The sequence below is a fragment of the Octopus bimaculoides genome, chromosome 2 (assembly GCF_046866305.1).
Source record: "Octopus bimaculoides isolate indiv1 chromosome 2, ASM4686630v1, whole genome shotgun sequence".
Lineage (NCBI taxonomy): Eukaryota > Metazoa > Mollusca > Cephalopoda > Octopoda > Octopodidae > Octopus > Octopus bimaculoides.
The window spans coordinates 189,442,672-189,465,069 of NC_142929.1; the positions used below are offsets into that span (position 1 = coordinate 189,442,672).

A 22,398-nucleotide genomic window follows, 5' to 3' on the forward strand; every position below is an offset into this window, starting at 1 on the left:
ATACACTTGTACGCTCATGCTATAGAACAGTTATTTTAGCGAAGCCAACCTAGTCAACAGCTTTTATGAAGACAGGAGAAAGATATATCGAGGAAGAAATGCATTTTATTGATTAATGTTTCCATTTTCTTTTAGATTTCTAAACATTGTATTTTCTTTTTAAATAGAGAACAACGATGCAACAGAATATTTATATCTTTGGGTGGAAAGGTAACGTTACTTACCTTACAGGTTAATAATATTTGAAGGTCAGGAACGTACAATTACCAGTCACCCAATCAGATTTTACCTGTAATGGAGAAAGAAAATACAGAAAACTTAGTACAATTACACTAAGAATCTTAACAACAAGGAACATACCGGGTTATCATATTACAGATGTTGTAGCACTAATATGACATTGTTCTGCCATGCATGGTCTACCATATCACCACCGCATCATCTATGTGGATGTTTATTAACTTTTTTTTGTCCCGTACATCAAACGATATTTTTGATAATCATAATGGAAGTTGTTTTTAGAAGGAAGATATACCAGTCTCTCCACTCTTCATGCATTAGTTATATACATGATTCACACTACCTTCACGTTCACAGGAATGTGAATACAGCTCACTCACTCATTCACTCACTATACATTTATATATAGACATCTCTCTCTCTCTCTCGCTCATCTTCAATGCATGTATGTATCTGTGTGTGTGTGTGTGTATGTATGTATGTATGTCTCTTCTATTTTTTAATTATTATAAATCTTCCACTGAGGAGGGAGCCGGTTTCCAACTATGTATGTATGTTTGTGTGTGTGTGTGTGTGTGTGTGTGTGTGTGTGCGTGTGTGCAACTGTATTAAAGCGACTGGAATCTTTTGTTTTTTGTTTGTTTCGATCATTGGATTGCAGCCATGCTAGGGTGCCGCCGTGAAGTGCTGAGTACAAACAAATCGCCCCCAATATTTATTTTAAAGCCTAGCGCTTACTCTGTCGGTTTCTTTTGCCGAACAGCGACGTAAACAAGCCAACACCGGTTGTCGAGTGGTAGTGCGTGGGTGATATATATATATATATATATATATATATATATATATATATATATATATATACATATATGCTGGAAATGTGGAGTAGATAAAACAGTCGACAACTGATGAAGGGTCGTTCTTTAGGTTACTTGTCTTGTTTTCCATTTGTTTCTTTGTTGTTCGCAAGAAAAGTTCGTATTCCATGTTTTCGAATTTCGTATTTCATGTTGTTTAATGTTCTATGACGTCCTGTACCCATATATATATATATATATATATATATATATATATATATATATATATATACATTTATATGTAAGTATGTACATATATGTATGTATGTATATATATATTTATGTATGTATGTATGTATGTATGTACAACGGGATTCTTTCAGTTTCCGTCTACCAAATCCACTCGCAAGGCTTTTGTCAACCTGGAGTTAGTAGAAGACTGCAACCCAAGGTACCATGCAGTGGGATTGAACCCTGAACCGTGTGGTGGGATGCAAGCTCTTTATCACACAGCAATACCTACGCCTACATACATACACACACACATACATACGGTGCTGTATATATATATATATATATATATATATATATATGCAAAATGAACTGCTAAGTCACCCTATGTAAATGAGGTGTAACCGTTGCATTATGTAAATGAGTATTGTCGCAAGCTTCGTTAATATTCTAGTAGGGAATCACCTGCTGCCATCATCGTCAGATTGTAAAGGTGAGATGATCAAATAATAAAGGAACTATGTCAGCTCAATTCTTTTCCAATGCAACAACCCCTAACACACAAAAGGCTCTCGTACGCCTAATATCGCAATGTGGTGAACAATACACCTGGATATGAGTCCGGAAACATTGTAGAAGGTTGAAGTTATTGTTGTCTATAGAGAAGAAGCTTCAAGACACGTGTACAGAATAAGGAGTAAGTGTATAAAGGAGAGACAAAGCAATTTATTTAATACATTATCTAATTAACTGTTAATAAAACTGATGTGAGATACATTCAGTGCGTGTTTTACTGTCAATATGATCCTCCCAAAATTACAATAATAACTGTTTTAACAGACGATTTCACACCAAGAGTCTTGGAAAGTAAATACAACGCAACTTTCATTTACAGTGATACATCGCAGTACGAGTTTAATTCGTTCCATGACTGAGCTCGTCTTACGGTTTACATGTTTACGAATCAATTTTCCCCCATTGAAATCAAAATATAATTAATCCGTTCCAGCCCCTAAAAGCCACTCAAAATTAGATTTCTAAGGATTTTAAAACAGAAAAGGTGTCGTTACAAGTAAAATGACAATTATAAAAGAGAGAATGAAAAAGAAATATGTGAACTGGTTTTATTAACTGAATTACCTTTAAGATGAGATGATTTGTGTGCTCGTACTGCGGATTTCCGCTCGAACTTCAAGACAAAAATTCGCACGAGTCTCGTCTCGTACAGCAAATTACTCGTACAAGGGGAACACTCGTACTCAGAGGTTCTGCTGTATTTATTTTCATTCTATTTTGTTATTAGTGAACCGGGGGGGGGGGGGCAATGGTAGCTAACAAACCATCACTGGTTTCCCGTCATCGTATTTCTGAATGGTAGGAGTATCAGGGATTGTGTCTCACACGGCACAGAATAAATATTGCCAAAGACTGTAACCAAAAAAACAACCTTGTTTATTTTAATTTGCTTTACTCGCCAATATTTATATCCTCGGCCAATATTACACACTCAGACACACACGTGTGTCTGAGTGTGAGTTTAATACACACATACCTTCGTCAGTCTGATAAAGGCGAGTGAGCTGAATCATCAACGCCACTGTCAAGTGTTTATTAGCAAAATGTTTTTAAAAATATATCCTCTCCTAAAATGTATTCAGTGATCTTCCAGTTTAATGTTAAATTGATTTTATATAAAACTTGACACAAACACACACTGTAACAAGACATTGATGAAGATCACTGAGACCATGCGAAATTAATTAAACTGTAGCTCTATCCCGTTAAATATACGACTGTCCTATCTCTAATCCATGACCAACACACCAGAATAACTATTTACATAACAGCTGCTGGAATTTCTTCAGTTAATAATTATAGGCGCAGGAGTAGCTGTGTGGTAAGTAGTTTGCTTCCCAACCACATGGTTCCGGGTTCAGTCCCACTGCGTGGCACCTTGGGCAAGTGTCTTCTACTATAGCCTTGGGCTGACAAAAGCCTTGTTAGTGGATTTGGTAGATGGAAACTAAAAGAAGCCCGTCGTATATATATATATATATATATATGTGTGTGTGTGTGTGTGTGTGTGTGTGCTTGTGAATAAGTCATGACTGCATTCAAATGATCGAAACAAATAAAAGAATATGTAGAATTAAATAATTGTTCAGTTTAGTGGTATAAAAAAGTAAATAAAAATTAAGGGGGAGATAAGTAGTAAAAGAAGCCGTTATACAGCATAAAGACTGGCGATCGGCGCCAGAAAGTGAACAAATGTCTTCTTTTTCTCAGTGAAATTACGCCAGAGAAACTCGTGCAGATCTGAAACAAGCAATTCGTCCGATGTCCCAAACTGTCGTCTCAACTTCTGTTTCATCCGCATCCACATATTTTCCACATTTTGTGCGTAAACGTCTTGATCATGAGGATCGATTGCAAAGTAAAGAATGACCAAAAAAATGGAAAAAAAAAAAAAAAATTCCAATGATTCCGGGATATGGGGGGAGGCGTTTCCCACCCCACCTTTTTTTTTCCGAACAAAAATAAGGAGTTTGCAGCATATTATGAGGTCAAGGTACGTGATGCCACGCAAAAAAATCCGAGTTTTTTTTTTTTTCCTTAGTGAAAATCGTGCAGGTGAAGAGATAAATGGGAATTGGGGGTAGGGGTAATTTCCGAGGCTTCCACCTCACCCCACCCCATTTTCCGGACCCCAAAAAGGGTTTTGTAGCATATCAGGAGTTCACCAGAATTCATTCAACGAAGAAAAAAAAAAAAACAATTTCCAATGATTCCGGGATATGGGGAGGGGGCGGGGGCGGTCCCCCCACAACTTTTTCCGAAAAAAAATAAGGAGTTTGCAGCATATTTAGGAGATCAGGGTACTTGATTCAACGCAAAAAAATCCGAGTTTTTTTTTTTTTTTTCCTTAATGAAAATCGTGCAGGTGAAAGGATCAAAATTCACCACATCTTTAAGATATTCCTTAGTTATGTCCCTTCGTTTCTTTTACTACTTATCTCCCCCTTAATTTTTATTTACTTTTTATATCACTAACCTAGAATTATCAGAGAGGGTATGTTATGCGAATTTAACACAAGGTTTTATATTAAAGTTTACATGAATAATTAGAATGATAAGAGAAGGGAAAATATGCTAACAAAGTAACTATTAACTGGTACTCCGTCGATTGCGACGACGACGATGTCAGATGATCCGGATCAACGGAACAGCCGGCTCGTAGAAATTAATGCCCAAACGGCTGAGCATTCCACAGACACGCGAACTCTCAACGTAGTTCTCAGGGAGATTCAGCGTGACACAATGTGACAAGGCTGGCTCCTTGAAATACAGGTACTACTCGTTTTTGCCCCAGCTGAGTGAACTAGAGCAACGTGAAATAAAGTGTCTTGCTTAAGAACACAATGCCTCGCCAGATATCGAACTCGCGTCTTTATGATATTGAACCGAATACCCTAACCACTCCGTCACGCGCTTTCCACACTATTAGAGAGGTAGAGAGTGATAGCACAGTGTCCTAGTGATTATTTCGAAAGCGGGAGAGTGTGACAGAGAGGAGGGTGGGTGCTATAATGACGAATAGCGAATGAGTGAGCATGAACCATGTCAAACTGGTGATTATGATGACAAACGGTGAACTGACAAGAACTAAACTTATTTCAAAAACAGTTTCTTCAACACAGGGAAACAGAATATAGTGTTTCTGTTTGGAAACAAAATGATAATGAGTCTATATAATCACATAAAGTGACATTGAATGAAGAATTTTGGTTTGGCAACTAATTTACGCTTGATTCTTGGGTGTAATTATCTTAGCAGTTTCTTTGTTTAGTTTCCAACTGTAATATCAATTAATTAACAATCGAATTGATTGACCTTGCAGAACTTCTTTAGTTAATTTTATTTTAAGTTTCGGAGAAGCAAATTGGAAATTGTGTTTACTGCGAAAAAAATTGAGTCAGAAACTACCGGAGGGTAATTAAAGAAAAAAAAGCTCACACTCTCTGTGGTTACCACAAGATGAGAGCCATAACACCCACGCACTGGCCCAGGGATGCTTGTTCCATGTCGAAAATGGGAGACTTTGGATAACATGCAGTTTAGGGCTTTACAGACAAAAAAACAACAAAAAAACCCCAAGGTAAATTGACCGGAAGTAGTGATTCTGGCATCCCGTAATTTCACAATGAGAATTAGTGAAATTTATTTTTTGTCTTTTACTTGTTTCAGTTATTAGACTGCGGCCATGCTGGAGCACCACCTTGAAGAATTTTAGGCAAACGAATTGACCCCAGTACTTGCTTGTTCAAGCCTGTTACTTATTCTATCGGTGTCTTATGCCAAACCGCTATGTCACGGGGACGTAAACACACTAACACCGCTTATCAAGCGGGCGGTGGACACACACACACACACGGTACTCCGTCAGTTACGACGACGAGGATTCCAGCTGATTCGATCAACGGAACAGCCTGCTCGTAAAATTAGCATCAAGTGGCTGAGCACTCCACAGACACGTGTACCCTTAACGTAGTTCTCGGGGAGATTCAGTGTGACAGGGCTGGCCCTTTGAAATACAGGTACAACTTATTTTTGCCAGCTGAGTGAACTGGAGCAACGTGAAATAAAGTGTCTTGCTCAAGGAGACAACGCGTCGCCGGGAATTGAACTCACAACCTTGCGATCGTGAGCCGAATACTCTTACCACTAAGCCACGTGTTTTCACACACACCCACGACGGGCTTCTTTCAGTTTCTACCAAATCCACTTACAAGTCTTTGGTTGTCCTGAGACCATAGCGGAAGACATTTGCCCAAGGTGCCACGCAGTGGGACTGAACCCAGAACCACGTAGTTACAAAGTGAGCTTCTTAGCCACACAGCCACACCTGCGCCTATCTACAAACACTTTTTAAAAAACTTCAATTTGATTTCTGAAACTAATCAAAACAGAATTTGTTTTGTCTCCTTCGCTGTCAAATCTGTTGACGTCTCCAGACGTACTTTCTACACAGACTCAAAGTCATCTCATACATATGGAATCATGATTATAAAAGCAAAACCATTTTTCACTCGACGTTTTCAAATATGCTTCTTTCGCACTTTCAATGGTCTCATTTATAGGTCAGCGGCCATGCTGCAGATACTGCTTCCAAGGGATTAAGTCCATCATACCGAGCACTACGAATATCAGTCTGCTAATCATATTATCGACCTCCTGTTGCCGAGCCACGAAGTTACGCGATATAATGAGACAACCAAAAGACCACCGGCTTTTAAGCAGTATAAACACACACACACACACACGATGGAAGACGACTCCATTACGAATCTATCATTTATTAATGAGCTGTAGAGCAAAGATGACTTTTTTTTTTTTTTAGATCAACTAATAGCCTGCTGCCCTTTTAACACAACACTCACACAGACGTCTCTTCTCAGTCAAATGCAATGCAGAAAGTCTCAAGTGTTTTGTGACGAATCCTCTGGCAATACAGGACAACATGGATGCACAGGCCCGAGGGAGGGGACTATAATAACTGAGTTAGAGAGACTGCAATGAATTCTACGTCTTTATACACCCGATGCCGACTAAAGATATGTATGTTGTCATCTCCAGCCCCCGGATATGACTGTCTTGAGTCATTAGATCTATGACGTAGAAATAACCGAAACCACGACGTTCTCCCTAAACGAAGCGCCAGTTCGTCACAGCACAGAGTCATTCATTTAGAGCTGAGTTGACTGCAGCAAAATAAAAGTGTTTTACTCAAGAAAACAATGCACCGGTCCAAGAATCGAAACCACAATCTTGCGATCACGAGTGCAACACTCCAACCATTAGACCACGCGCCTTCCTCTGTAGCTCTTCAGACGACCTTTATTACATGACTGGCAGACATTTTCTTTCAAATGGTGAAAATTTATTTTTAGTCTGCTTTGATTATTCGCGGCTTAGAAGGACAAATTCGTCTCAAAGTTGGACATTTGAAAGAATTAGCAATATCTATGGTGGTCTCCTTTCCACTTGGTCGTGAAACGAATCTGTTATCCCCACAGCTAAGCGTTATCTTGTTAGACATCTGTAAAACGTGTGTGTGTGTGTGTAAGTGAGAGAGAGAGAGAGAGAGAGAGAGAGAAAGAGTGAGGCAGTGTATGGGTGTGTGTGTTTGAAAGAGAAAATAGTTTAGTTTCAGATCAGTCCTGATCAAGTAGATCCATGTCCTAAGGTGGCTCTTTTTTTTTCTCTCTCTCTCATCATATCTGAGAAATAACTGTGTATTGTGCGCGCGTGCGCGTGAGTTTTATGCAGATATGATGTTAGATATAGATAAGTCGAGACAAAGACGGGGGTGGGGAGAGTCGGAGTGTCGTTATAAATATATGATGCAAGTTTGATAGAGAGAGAGAGGGGGGTAAGATAGAAGAAGAAGAAGAAGAAGAAAAAAGAGGAGGAAGGGGAGGAGGTATGTGTACAAGTGTGTGTCTTAAGGGTTCTAAATTGCAATGCAATCATGAGGTTCCCAGTTCGCTCCCACTGCGTGGCATCTTTGGCAAAAAAGTGTCTTATAGCACATGGCAGACAGAATCAGGAATCGGGAAGTCTCTTGGATGAACTAGGGCTGTAATTCAATGAACCAGCCTTATCAGGTACATACACTGACTCTGTCCATGAAATACTCGGACATTTTACATTTGTGTTCACTGGAATTATAATTTTATCGTTGAAACAAACGACAAATCCATTCACTTGAAACACGGTGTGTATGTAAAGTGTGTGGTGTGGGTGCGCGTGTGAAAGCGGGTGCATGCGTGTGTGTGAGGGCGTGTTCTTATGAAAGTGTGTCTATGTCTGTGGTGTGTGAGAGAGTGTGTGTCCGAATATGCATGTGCGTATGTGTGCACATGTGAAATGCATGTGTGTGTGCACGTCTAAAGGCGGTGCTCCAGCACGGGCCGCAGGCAAATGGCTGAATAAAAGAATGTGCCTACGTGTCTGTGAATGTGGTGTGTGGGAGCGTGTGTGTGTGAAACTGCGTGCACATGTATGAGTGAGAATGAGCGTCTGTATTGTGTATATGGTGTGTGTGTGTGTGAGAGAGAGAGAGAGAGAGAGAGAGAGAGAGAGAGAGAGAGAGAGAGAGAGAGAGAGAGAGAGAGAGAGAGAGAGAGAGAGAGAGAGTGTGTGTGTGTGTGGTGTGCGTATATTTGTTTGTGTTTGTGGTTCTTTGTGTGTATGTGATGTTTAATCATACAGTTCAGATGCGACAAGAGATAAACAAAAAACCAAGAGGGGAAAAAACAAAACACAGGCTTGAAACAAACTGAGATTAGTTAGGAATAAGTTTGCGCAGTCGCCATACAAGTGTGACCGACATAGGACAATGGCGCGCTTTGTTTTACATCTTAACAAATGATTTTCATCTTAAACAAAGCTGCTGGCTGACATCTTGTTAGCAGACGTCAGACAAACAGATCGTATAATGATTAGTTCAAATCTAGTAAACCTTACTGGTCTCGGTTCCTGTCAGGACTTGCCCTTCCTTTAAATAAACAACCCTGATTTCTGTCCAACAAGATGATGTTCTCATCAATTTACTTACTTACTACTACTACTACTACTACTGCTGCTGCTGCTGCTAGTAGTAGTAGTAGTAATGGTGGAGGTGGTGATGATGGTAGTAAAAGTGATGGCTGTTTGTTGTTATTGTTGCTATAGCAATGAACAATGCAATCTGATGGTGTCAAGCAGACGATATTATTAAAAGAAACCCCCAAAGTACACGTGTATGAGTGTGATGAGAGAGAGAAAGAGAGAGAGAGAGAGAGAGAGATAAAGAGAGAAATAGAGAGAGAAAGAGAGAGAGAGAAAGAGAGAGAGAGAAAGAGAGAGAGAGTGGAGGGAGATAAAGAAAGGATGGAGAAAAGATGTAAGAGTGTGAGGAGGAGGAGGACGAGGAAGATGGAAAGAGTAAGAAATAACAGATGGGTAAGATACAGAGAGAGAGAGAAAGAGAGATAGAAAGAGGGAGGAGGAGAGAGGGAGAGGAGGTGGGAGATTGGAGGGAGATACGGAGCAAAAGGAAATTAATAGTACAATGATGATAATCAAATCAGTCAGATGTAGAAACACAGAGACGGGGTGGGGGGTGGGGGTGGAGAGAAACATGCAGATGCATGCATGTGAATATGGATCTCTTCCTATTTCTATATAAACGCCACGTACACGTATATTACATATATAGACGCACACGTATGCGTTTGTGTGCGAGCATTTGTTGTTTTATATAAAACTAGAAACTAATCGATTGCTTGATACCTTTTTTTTTTTTTGTAGAGTACGTATTCATAATTTATCAGATGATTGACAGTGACTTCGAAGTTTCGGCTTGCTCGCCTTCAACGACACAATCTTTCCCTTGTAAAAGTTAATATATAGTATACACACACACACACACACACAGCTACACCAAAAGAGCTTTTCAGTAGTAGAGGCTCTATCTGAAGTTGCAATCATCAATTGTATACATTTATCAGAGACCAATGCAATAGCTGCCATATTCAAAATTGGTATTAACTCAACAACAGACACTGATGGCTTTCTTAAAAGCATGTAAAAAAAAGCATAGGCTAAACCACTTGAATTACTTTTCCATAGCTTTCTCGAGAGAAGGAAACCCCACAAAACCAGGAGTAAGACATAATGTGTCTTAAACCAAAAAGAATGAAGCCAAATAGAAGATGGCTTCCATATATCAACAAGGTCATGGAACAACTCATCAGAAAATCAGGTTCTTAGAGGGAAAATGGCTAACTGAATAATACAGAGCTTAGTTTCTATCTATGTAGAAGCTGCTCCAGGAAGATGTGTCACACAGCTTCTGCTGCATCACGACTGCATACTTTAGCTGCTCAACTAATTAAAATGTGATGTAATGTACTTAGATTTTGTAATGAGCTTTTTTTTAAAGTTGATCACAAGATAATATTTCACAAATTTCGTGATTGGTGTATAGTTGCAGCCTAGGAGAATGGCTGTATGGTTTGCTAAAAACACAAGTCAGATTGTTGTAGCCAACGTTGTCTTTAGAGTTGGAACGGGCTAATAGGGAAGGGCTACCATAAGAGATGGTGTTTGTAATAGCTCTATCAGACTTATTCTCGGTTATCAACAGAACCTTTCTTAACATACTTATGACCATGATAGGAGATATCTAAAAGCTTGTACAAGGATCTCGATGCTGTGTACTGATGTCCTGAAAAAAAAATGGAACAAAATGAAGTTCAATGCCTGAAAGTCTCAAGTGTTTTGTGACGAATCCTCTGGCAATACAGGACAACATGGACGCACAGGCCCGACGGAAGGGGCTATAATAACAGAGTTAGAGACTGTACTGAAGCTGAGAATTGTAACATCTGCAGAAGAATGGCAGAGTGGATTGTGAGATGATTCAGAGTAAGTGCAAAGGATGTCAAGTGTTTCGTCAGAAAAATATTTGTTCTTAGTCGCCGTGATTAATGCTGCCGGCTGTGGTTGCTATTTACAGCCGAGGTCGGTTTTGAACTGGACACAAGCTAAAGGATCCACACAGAGAACGTTGATTCTTTACACTAGATGAGTTATTCAGAGATTGACAACTTCGAAGATGAACTCCGAAGAATCAGAAACGATATGTAAGTTCTGGAAGGACATTGAAGAACATGTCGGGTGGGAGTGTAGTAGAGAAGACATGTCAAAATTGCAGTTACTGTGTCAGTGAGATGCTGTTTTGAATGTAGCGCTGTTGCAGCGACATTGCTGCATGCGGGCTGGGTATAGAGTGAGATAATGAAGTGGTTTAAAATGTTGTTTGGGGTGTAAAGTAATAGTGACGTTAAGTTGTCCTTACTTTCATTCTTTCTCTATCACTCTCTCTCTCTCTCTCTCTCTCTCTCTCTCACACCCTCTCTCTCCCACTCATCACAACTCACTTTAGATAAAAGAATTTAATCAAATCCTGACGTCCATGATGGTATCGTCTGCTCCAGTGAAACTCGAGTCGCCATTAAAAAGACTAATGCTTGAGATAGAAATCTCTTGTAATAATAGCTAGTCTTTCTACTATTTCAAACAAACATTTAGCAATTACATCATATTATCGCTTTTATTTGAGAGAAAAGGGATTTAAGTTATCCACAGATTAGGATTAACTTTGAGCGGGAGATATTCAACACCTCGTTGGTTTTGTTTAGAATCAGCCATGATCTCACAACAGCACACGCCTCTCTTTGAAAAGAGAGAAAATAATAATAAGAAGAAAAGGTTTAAATGTTTGCTTTAGTGAATTCCTTCAGATATTTTTACAATTTCTACTTATTTCAGTCTGGACTGTGACCATGCTGGGGCACCGCCTTAAAGAGTTTTAGTTGAACAGATCGACCCCAATACTTACTTTCTTTTAAGCCTAGTACTTATTCCATCGGCCTCTAACCAAACTGCTAATTTACGAGGACGTAAACAAACCAACACCGGTTGTCAATTGGTGGTGTGACATACATACATACACACATACATATATACACGACGGGCTTTCACACAATTTCTGTCTACCAAGTTCACTGACAAGGCATTGGTCAGCCCAAGACTATAGTAGAAGACGCGCAAAGTGCCGCGCATGGGACTGAACCTGGAACCACACGGCTGCTGAGTGAGTGTCTTAATCATATAGCCATGCCTGGGTCATTGTAAAAGAATTAATGTAAAATGGTCAAGAGAATCTAAACGCTTGCTACGCAATACTCTTAGTATTATCTCTTTTGGATAGAGAGGAATGAGACAACAACTTCTGTAGCAAGACTCCTGAGTTTTGAACTATTGTGCTCCGGCCGACCATGCTGCTGTAAAAGGCAAGGCTTGTTTGGGAAAATTTGTGTAGTAATTAAAAGGCATTAACGTCTACGTGAACATGGCTTGGCCAGTCAAATCAGCTGGTGTGTAAACCAAGTGAGCTTAAATCTTCCCGCTTAATAGTTTGGTCGAATCTTCTAGAATAACTCCGTTGGGTTATAAAAAGCTGGCGAACTGAACCCCCAACAGAATCATCCAGAAGTCTACACGAAGCCATGTAGCTCTCTTCTCAGTGAATTGGTCTCTCACCCTCTACTAATTTTCCTTACATGCATGTGTAATATTCGACAAAAGATACAGCCTTTGGTTGCAATGTACGTACATGCAGTAGTTTTAACTGTCTGCTTATTCCGTCTTCAATAACTATGAACTACTTTCATAATATTGCCTAGCATTTTGTATCACAGAAGACATTTAACTATTATGTTCGTTCTCTCATAAATGTCGTTATGTACACATGTCAATATAAAGGTTGTGGTTTAATAAAAAATATATGAAATCTCAAATATATATTAGTCGTTCTCGTCTTTACATGTAGCCTACCTAATATTGTGTACTACTAACGACGAATTAATAAACTCAAAACCTACTAAACTTCTAAATTTACATCACTGGTAAATGTGACTTCAATTTCCTCCAGTCAGGCAAAAGGACAAGCTTACAGAGTTTCTCTATTGAGAGAATCTCAATTCACAAAGGTCTCAGAAAACAGCTGGAGATGAACGGAAATATAGTTACAGACAAAAAAAAAAATGATAGAAAAAATGAAAGAAAATGCTATTTTGTTTAGGGAATAAAAGTCAAAAGAAAGTATATATACCATTTCATTTAAATAGCGTAAATAATTATGAGAGTAATTAAACATATTAGCAGTAGCTGTGGAAATTAGAGTCATTTTGAAAAACTATAAGAAGTTGGAAGTTAAGAGAACGATAGAATACGTAATTTCTTTTGAAATTGTATCTTTTTTTAAGCGTTTGATTTATGAGATAATATAACGTCGGCATAAGCAGTACGAAAAGTACTTTGTTAGGAGAGAATGTCTTTGAAAACCATATTCTTTATTGTAACCTTCTTCGGTATACCTTGAGAGTTGTTCTCTATTACTTTATTTTTACACCAAGAAATGAATACGCCCTACACAGAAACACACCAACTTTCGTTAGCGATTGAAATTATTGGAAGTTTATGAAAAGAATAGTGTAGATAGAAAACGCTTTAAGCCACTGCTATTCAAAATGGTGGTCCGCGGACCGGTGCCGGTTCGCGAACCATCAGCTGCCGATACGCAGCGAGTTTCCAGAAAAGAAAGGAACATTATAAAATGCTTAACACCCGCACGATCTTCACTACGGTGTTAGGGTTAGGGTTTTAGTGTCAGGGTTAGGGTTAGTGTTCGGGGTTAGGGTTACGGTTAGGGACGGAATTCCCTAACACAAACCCTAACTCTAAACCCTTCAAAATAAATCGCGCTCTCTGTATGTCTTTCGCTGTTATGACGTCGTTTCCCTGTTTCTCTCGAACACTTTTTACGGAAAAAGCCGATCTTTGGTAAAGATCGCCGAAGACACTTTTTACAGAAAAGGCCGATATTTAGGAACTCGTATCGAAAGATCGCCTTGTATTATTTGTTTACAAAATAAATATAAGATAAACAAAAATTGTCAACATTTATTATATTCATTATATATATTGTTTCCGGTATAAATTAAAATTACTAAGAAATATTACCGGTCCCTGGCAAATTGGAAAAACAAAACTGCCGGTACGCCACATCAGATAGTGTGAGAAGCACTACTTTAAGTACCATCGAAGGTAATCGAGGACGTAGTTACCTGTAACATAATCGTACGACGATACAACTAGAGATAAATCTTTAAACAGATCTTAATACGCAATGGTACATCTTTATTTTCATATGACAGAAGAGTGCATATGAGGCTACGTTGTATAGAGTTGCTTCATTCAGCTGTGTGTATCCGCGCGTCCAGGCATGGGGTATAATGAGACTCAAAGGACCACAAGGCAGGTTGTGACTTGCCTCATGAGCATTTGAATACGCCGATGCAAATATTATTAATCTTTACTATAGTACTAAGTATTCATCCTTCTCATGGTCAATACTAAATCATTAAATGGATATATATATATATATATATATATATATATATATATATATATATATATAGAGAGAGAGAGAGAGAGAGAGAGAGAGAGGGAGGGGATTATAAGCGGTAGTGTTGTCAATTAGACCCAGAGGTTTCAGGTAATGCTGAGTAACTGCTATGGATAGACCATAGTTAAGCTCCAGGTTCGGTGATTATGCGAATAAGGAGTCCAACGTAGGTCATATATCAGTGTGTGAATATAAGGATTTACTTTTCGTAATGAGATAAAAAAATAAAAAAAGGCTGTGTATATTTTAGAACATTTATAAATAGGTCTTACGGATATTTATTATATCCCTTCATCAGAGACGGTGTGAGAGGATGATTAAGCAATAGTTAATTTCGATAACATATTGCTTAACCATCCTCTCACACCGCCTCCAATGAGGGGATATAATAAACATCCTGGAAACAACTGTAAATGTTCTAAAATATACACAACCTTGGTTTTTTTTTTTTATCTCATTACGAAAGTAAATCCTTATATATATACACACATGGTTACATGACGTCGCCAACAGTAAACAACATGAAATACAAAACAAATGAGTGCAGTACGCAAACAATGAGAGAAACAAATGAAAAACAGGACAAGTAACATATAGATATAAATAAAAAAAAAGCAACACGGATTTTCAAGGTTATTGCAGTACGTATGTTTCCTGCAACTCCATTTATTTAAGTAATGCTTGCATTACTTAAATAAATAGAGTTGCATGAAACGTGCGTACTGCAATAACCTTTAAAATCCGTGTTGCTTTTTTCTTTTTGATTTTTGATCACCTTGTTTTTGGAATTGTTTGGATAATTCTGGTGCCTAAACTTAAGTGCCACATTCAATGTTGAATCTAAAATTATATATATATATATATATATATATATATATATATATATATATATATATATATATATATATTCTAAGCTAAGCAAGCTTACATATAATAATAATCTAAGCTTAAGAAAGCTTAAGCAAACTGTAAGAGGGCTTTAGCATACTTGAATGTGACAGTAACATACTTAAAGCCGACAAAGGCACCGTCAGCCAACTCAGATAGTCTCTGATAGCTGAGACATCCTCAGATAACTGGCAACACTCTCAGATAACACGGGCTTATTCAGATAACACTAAAATAAATAAAAAACACAGCCAAGTCTGAGCGGTTACATTTGCTGCGGGAGTAATGTGATTATTAATGTAATTCTTCGGAGCCATTTAAGGAAATGTGAAGAATTTGGGGGATCTGGGTTTGGAAGGAAGCGAATAATTACCTTCTAAATATGCCAAGATTCTGAGCAGCTCACTCTTTATTCTTTATTTTTTAGAACACCGACTCAACGTACCCTTTCTCTCTCTCTCTCTCACACACACACACACACACACACAACTTACCTGATAACAGCGAGGTGTGTGTGTGTGTGTGTGGTGGAGGAATGAGCTCAGGTGATTTCAATAGGAATGACGCAGTTCTAAGATCTCAGAACCTGGCCCTTCCCGCCGCCTCCCATCTGACCTAATTCGTAACCACAACCATCAAAATAGGGATCATAAGTCGGTGGGAGCTGGGGGGGGGGGGCGGTTAGGGGCTGAGGGGGTCGGGGGGGACAAACAGACATGTTTCTGTTAAAGTTGGTAAGGGAGTTGCATCAGAAGTAAAGAAAAAATAAAGGGCGGGGGCGGATGTAAGGGGGAAAAATGGTAATTATTTGAAAGAATGCAGAAATGGAGAGGAAAGCGTATCGGTGTTGGAGGGTGAGGGGGAGATAAGGGTAGCAGGGAAAAACAATGAAATCGACAACAACCATAACACCGTTTTCAGCATTACCATCAACACCACCATCACCACCTCCACCACCATCACAATCACTACCATCATCATCATCATCATCATCATCACTACGATCACCACCACCACCATCATCAACAACATCAACGGTACCCCCAACGTCGCCAGCATTATGAGGAAGCCTTCTACATCGACCTCAATATGCTGAAAATAGCAGCCAGATCTTCCAAAGCCATAATTTCCGATCTGAAGACAAAAAACAAACAAACATGTTGGATAACGTGACTCTGGTTTCTCTGATCGATCAAGGTTGGCTTCGGAGTGAACAACGACATCAACATCAAGAATTGACAAAGAAGAGGGAGAGAGAGTAAGAGAGAGGGAGAGAGAATGAGTGAGTCAATGAAAGCGAGGGAGGGAGAGATAGAGAGAGAAAAAGAATGAGTGAGTCAATGAAAGCGAGGGAGGGAGAGATAGAGGCTGATATGACAGAAACGAGGGGGAAAATGGGACACAACCGGAGATTAGAAGTGTAAAAATACGCGTTTAGAGAGGATTAATAACGGATAAGGTCAGGGTAGTGGGTGAATCTAGCCGATAGAAATAATATATGGGGGATAAGTTGGGACAAGTTTTCCCCCCCTATCTCTATTAGAGTCCTAAGAAAGGGCGTGGCTTTAAAATGAAGTTGTGAAAGGACAATGACATATAGAGATAGTATGGAAGACGAGAGTGAAAAGAATCGCAACAGACTTTTTCGTTTCCCACATTGAAACGGAAAATAGGGCTGGAGAAGAAATGCCTGTCGCAAAGTGTGTTCCGTAAAAGATGGGAACGTAGTTCCCGGGGGAGATTCAGCGTGACCCAGTGTAACAAGGCTGGCCCTTTGAAATACAGGTACAGGAGAGAAATTAGTGTTGAAAGAGTACAGCAGGGTTCGCCTGTGCTGGAGCCTCGTGGAGCTTTTAGGCGTTTTCACTCCATAAACGCTCACAACGCCCTGTCTGGGAATCGAAACCGCGATCCTACACCGCGAGTCCGCAGTCCTAACCACTGGGCCATTGCGCCTCCACACACACACACATGTATATGGTGAAAGTGCGTGTTTTGGTGGATTCGGCTCACAATAATAAGGCTGTGAGTTCGATTCCAGGCAACACATTTTGTCCTTGAGCAAGACACTTGTTTTCACGCTGCTCCAGTCAAAACCGCTGGCAAAAATGAGTTGCACCTGTAATTCAAAAATTCCAGCCTTATTTCTTTATTGCCTACAAGGGGCTAAACATAGAGGGGACAAACAAGGACAGACAGAGGGATTAAGTCGATTAGATCGACCCCAGTGCGTAACTGGTACTTAATTTATCGACCCCGAAAGGATGAAAGGCAAAGGCGATCTCGGCGGGATTTGAACCCAGAACGTAACGGCAGACGAAATACCGCTAAGCATTTCGCCCATCGTGCTAACGTTTCTGCCAGTTCGCCACCTCAAAAAAGTCCAGCCTTGTCACCCTCTGTGTCGCGCTGAATCTCCCTGAGAATTATGTTGCGGGTACGTGTGTCTGTGGAGTGCTCAGCCACCTGCACGTTAATTTCACGAACAGGCCGTACCATTGTTCGGATTTACTGGAATAATCGTCGTCGCAAGTCGACGGAGAACCGGGCTTCTCTATGTACATATTACGAATGTATATAGGTAGGCATGTAAATATATGCATATGTACATGTATGTGTGTATGCATGTATACACACATACATGCAAAGATATACATATATATATATACATACACATAAATATGCATCTGTGTGTGTGTGTGTGTGTGTGTGTGTGTGTGTGTGTGTGTGTGTGTGTGTGTGTGTGTGTGTGTAAGGTTAAGACCTGTCGGTTGTCTGGTGCATTTTATCTTGCATTGCGTAGGCATCAACGATATAAATAAACGGATGTAAAGTTTTATAATGAACAAAAGAAATAACGTCATCCAGGTTTTGACCTTCAAAAAAATGGGAGGGAATTTGAAAGCGAGAATAAAAGAAGGATTTCGAAAGGGTTTCTAAGTGAAAGTAAAACTTGTCGGTGCAATTAAGAGTTATGCAGTTAATGCGTCTCGTCATTCCATCAGAATTTCAACGATATGAGTTAATTAGCAGCAGTTTTTTTTTCTTTTAACATTTTCTCACGCATGATACATACATACACACATACATGCATACATACATACATACATACACACATGCATACATACATACAAATACACATATATTTACATATATCTATACATATATATATATATATATATATACATAGATATTTACTTATATGTAAACACACACACAAGCACAAATAGATATAACATACATCCATATACACATACACGACATAAATACATGTATAAAATTGTATAAATGTGTGCATGTGAAAAAGAAAGAAAGAGAGAGATATACACATATAAGGACATTTATATATGCCCCCCCCCCACACACACATATATATATACATATATATATATACATATATATATATACATATATATATATACATATATATATATATATATATATATACATATATTACAAATAAAATGTGAGTATATGCATATATACGTGCATGTATGTACATACCTACATCTACATGTATATATAGATGCATATCTGGGTACAGGACGTTGCAAATAATATTTATATTATTCATAATATAACAGATAAAAGATATTTTAACCTTCATCTTCCTTCTATCTACCCGTTAACGCAGAAAAAAGACATAAACAGATAAAGGAGCCTTGACCGGCCGCTATCAGTTTGTACCGGTCGTCGTCGAGACCTCATGTGTTCTCGGACCCCGTGCTGCAGATTACGGGATAACTGCGGCCCGTCTGGGAAATGAACACCACGAGATAGGGTGACTATTGCAGCAGCGAGTGTTGTTGGCCATTCTCTGCAGCAACGCTTTTGCACTTATATTCCACGAGTCGCGACTAAACATACCATTTGTTCTGTGGTGGGCGAAAGTAAAGAATACGCACACCCGGTGTTTAGGGTTAGGGCTTAGGGTTAGCGTTAGGGTTAGGTTTTTTGTTACGTCGAAAACGGGTGGTGTGCGTATTCTTTACCTCCGTCCTCCCCCATTCCATCTTCTGCTGCTTAATCTCCCCTCCTTTCTTTTCCCTTTTTCTTTTTTTGTTTCCTTGGTGAGGTACTTATGGGTTTTCTTTCCACCCGATAATTTGATCTTTTCTTTTAATGCTTTTTTTCCCTTTTCTTCCAGTAAAAGAGTAAAAGTAAAACTATGCATCTGATTAAATTAATTAGCAATCCTGTGATTAACACACTAAATAAGAGGTATTAAATAAAATTAAATTTAAAAAGGTTACAGGGTGGTGTGTGTGTGAATGGGCAAGAGAGAATGTTTGAGTATCTGCGTGAATGTTTACGTGAGGATGTGTACAATGCATCATCGCCACCATCATGATCATCATGTAACGTCAGTCTTCCATGCTGGCATGGGTTGGATGCCGTCATTTTGAACATTTTGAAAATATGAGTCCTGTTTTCTTTTCTTTTCTCCCCCCCCCCCCCCCCTCCACCTCGAATTTCTAGAACAAAGAAACCTTAGACTAAGAGGCAGCCAGCTACATTGAGGTAGGGGTTAGTACAGACAGCCTGAATCTGACACACTTCATGAGTTCCATTGGGTTTCGCTATTGTTGCTCTGTTTTTACTATTTTCGTCAAGGAATGCTGTCTAACAGCCAAGAATTCAAAGATATTTCCATCTGATGCCTGTTTTATTGGGCAGGTGAATATCTCTGCTGACATAACAGTTTCTCTTACGCTTCTCTCTAATCTCATAAAAACCACACACACCCAAAAACAATCTCAATAAATTATAAAACGAAGAATTTTCTCAGTCTGTCTTCAAACGCATAGCGGAACCGAGTAGAGGCCTGCAATCGGAGCCACTTCACCCACAAACCTTCATTTCACAGAACAAAGGAGCATTCTTTCCATGCTTCGTGTCACCATTTCTTATGGATAACATTTCTACGGAGGGGAATATTTCTACAGTGTGATATAAATTATTTTTTAACTGGGTTCAGTCATTCGACTGTGGCTATGCTGGGGCACCGCCTTGAAAGGCTTTTGTCCAACAGATCGACCCCAGTATTGTTTTGTTTTTTTTGCAAGTTTGGTACTTATTCTATTGGTGTCTTTTGCCGAACCACTCAGTCACGGGGACACAAACAACCGGCACCAATTGCCAACATGTGAAGATGAAGATACAGACACAAAGACAGTTATGTGCGTGCGTGTATGTGTATGTGCGTGTGTGCGCGTGTGTGTGTACACGATGGGCTTTCCACAGTTTCCGTGTACCAAATTAATTCACAAGGCTTTGGTCAGTATGGAGCTATGGAAGAAGTCATTTGTCCAAAAGGCTCCGCTGAGGGACTGGCTGGCCCCGAAATCTCATGGCTGCAAAGTGAGCTTCTTAACCACGCAGCCATGTTGGTGCTTGTAGTTTAGTTATTGGTTGGAAATATTTCACTGCTCCAGCATGGCCACACAGGTAACTGGCTGGAGCAAGTAAAAATTGTTATTCAAGACCTTCCATTCTCATGAACCGATTGATGATGTTCTGTAAACTCATTAAGTTTAACATGAAATATCAGTTAGCCTCCAGTGGTCGCAGTCTACTTGCCTATCTGACTGTCTACATATCTACCTGCCAATATTTGTTCATTTATCTGTACTTCTCTCTCTCTCTCTCTTTCTCCCTCTCCCCTTCTCTCTCTCTCTTTCTTTTTCTGTCTATAAGGTCTACGTCTATATTAACGTTTGCTTTTGTGTTCAATTATAATAAAAACAATTTTACATTAATCCGATGAGATAATTAATACTTTTGTTGAGTACAAATTTATTATTCTTAAACAAGAATGATAAATCTACATCTATATCTATCTCAAACACACACACACACGCACGTATGTCTGTATGTATGTCTCATCGATTATTTAATTGTTATAAATCTTCCACTGAGGAGGGAGCCGATTTCCAACAAAGATACAAGGCTCCATCTTTGGGATGTAGTTATCACAGACAAATTCACATTTGGAACTTGAGAAAAGTCTTGCATATTTTTACTGTTCCACTCACAGTTTGCACTTGTAATTTACGAATCAGCCGGTCAGTGTCTCTTCCTGAAAAATCCCAGTTTATCCAGATTCTCCTTCAAGCATTTACTAACATAACCTAGTGCTCCAATTATTATTGGTATGAATATGAATTCATAGTCTGCATATAGAAGCTGGAGGTTTCGAAGCAGTTGTCCATAAATGTATGTGTGTGTGTGTGTGTGTGTGTGTGTGTGTGTGTGTGTGTGTGTGTGTGTGTGCTTACTATGTACCATATTTACTGGCAAATAAGAGGAGTTAGTTTCCATCTTTTTTTTATGCGATAAAAATTGTCGTGTCTTATGCGTCCTTATCGATGGGAGTTCAAGTGTCGTAGGCTAAGGATCTAGGTGAACGTAAATCCACTAATCATAATAATTGTTGTTAATAATAAAACAATGGAAGCAAGCAAAAGTATTACATTTTATTCGCACGAAATTATGAAAAATTGCTTATGATATATTGGCAGGTAGGTGGGGAGATCACATCTTTTCCTTTCACCTCCTTCCCCAGCATAAATAACCCATCTTTGATATGTGTCTTACATTATTTATTGGCTGTGTTACATTTATGAAACATTTCTCTAATTATCTATATGAAAAATTCTCCAAGAAAGATTTTTCGATGGATAGGTTGTATTCCATCTGTGACTCTACTCAGAAGGCTGTAATATCATTTGACAGGAAACCCGGTATAAAGAAATACATGAAACAAGACGGTAACTTTAAATACCTTTAATGTGGCCACGTGTATATACACAAACTGAACATATCTACATGCATCTACGTGAGTTGTATGTTCGCTGTTAAGCTAAGTGAGAAGCTCACGCACAGCAATATGCTAAAACCAGTGCAGTGTGTTGGTGTTGTATAGATGTTGTTGACGACGTTTGTGAGAGACATGAAGGTGGTGATGAAGATGGAGGTCGCTGTAATGTGGTCAGTGGTTGAAGGAACCTGTGGAAGAAGTAGACCCAGGAAGACCTGGGATGAGGTGGTGAAGCACGACCTTCGAACATTAGGCCTCGCCGAGGCAATGACTAGTGACTGAGACCTTTGGAAATATGCTGTGCGTGAGAAGACTCGGCAAGCCAAGTGAGACCATAATCTGAGGCC

The 22,398-nt window shown here is 39.2% G+C and overlaps 1 long non-coding RNA gene across 2 annotated transcripts in view; it reads right to left on the reverse strand.

The window, feature by feature from the left end:
* Positions 1 to 224: 224 nt before the first annotated feature.
* Positions 225 to 22,398, reverse strand: part of LOC106872933 (uncharacterized) — a 241,084-nt gene continuing 218,910 nt past the window's right edge. For both annotated transcript variants that reach the window (XR_016240855.1, XR_016240854.1), the window contains one exon: positions 225 to 289. This is a non-coding gene — a long non-coding RNA (uncharacterized LOC106872933). The remainder of the gene's footprint in view (positions 290 to 22,398) is intronic.